Source organism: Etheostoma spectabile, chromosome 19, assembly GCF_008692095.1.
Source record: "Etheostoma spectabile isolate EspeVRDwgs_2016 chromosome 19, UIUC_Espe_1.0, whole genome shotgun sequence".
Lineage (NCBI taxonomy): Eukaryota > Metazoa > Chordata > Actinopteri > Perciformes > Percidae > Etheostoma > Etheostoma spectabile.
Genome location: NC_045751.1, coordinates 17,137,709 through 17,138,588, shown reverse-complemented (window position 1 = coordinate 17,138,588; position 880 = coordinate 17,137,709).

Here is an 880-nt window from a genome sequence, read left to right as displayed (position 1 = left end):
TCAGACGCGCTACCGTTGCGCCACGAGGTCTACAGTTGCAGATCTTCTACAATTGAGTAAAAGAATCTTTACGCTTCACTGTAGACTGTTATTTGCATTTTAGATATGACTCCGCTTTTTCTAAACAATGTACATAGCATAGGCTACGTTGTTGATCTGTGGCATTATATGACAGCAACATTTACATTTTCAGCCTTTACGAAAGGCAATGTTGTTAATGTATTAGCCGCTAGAGGGCCCTCTTACACAAGATATCAAACACGTTACATCAGGTGTCAGCATAATTTAGCCTATGTCACGGCCCATAGACACCTGTCTGCAGGGTTTCCCTCAACTACAAATACACATTACCATGAATCCAACATATCATAAGCAAAGAGGAATCGGCTCATTTGTACCAAAGAAAAAACATTTAATTTACATTGATGATACTCTTAGCCATTGGGGTGGCCATCAACAGACAGGCCTATAGTTTACCTTAGACACCTCAAGACTTACTTTGCCTTCCATGTGTATGTTTAAAATTAAAACATATTGTTTAAATAATATACAATATCAATATATCTATTTTCATCCATACCGCACTGTAAGATTTGGACCCCAAATTTCCCTAATAATATAAAAAATATAGTACATATCCTCTAGATAATGCTAATTTAGTATTTAGTCATTTATAATATTTCCTATAAGTCTACAGCCCGTCTATTCTCTCACAATTGTTATTATTTCAACATTTGGACTGATGATGTGGAAAGTCTTTGGTCATGGTCTCAGACCTGTTTGGACTGAAACTTACTTAACTCACCTAAATGCAATCAGCAGGTCTGCAGAAAGGAGTGGGCACATAAAGACTGACAAAGAGAGAGAGAGAGAGAGAGAG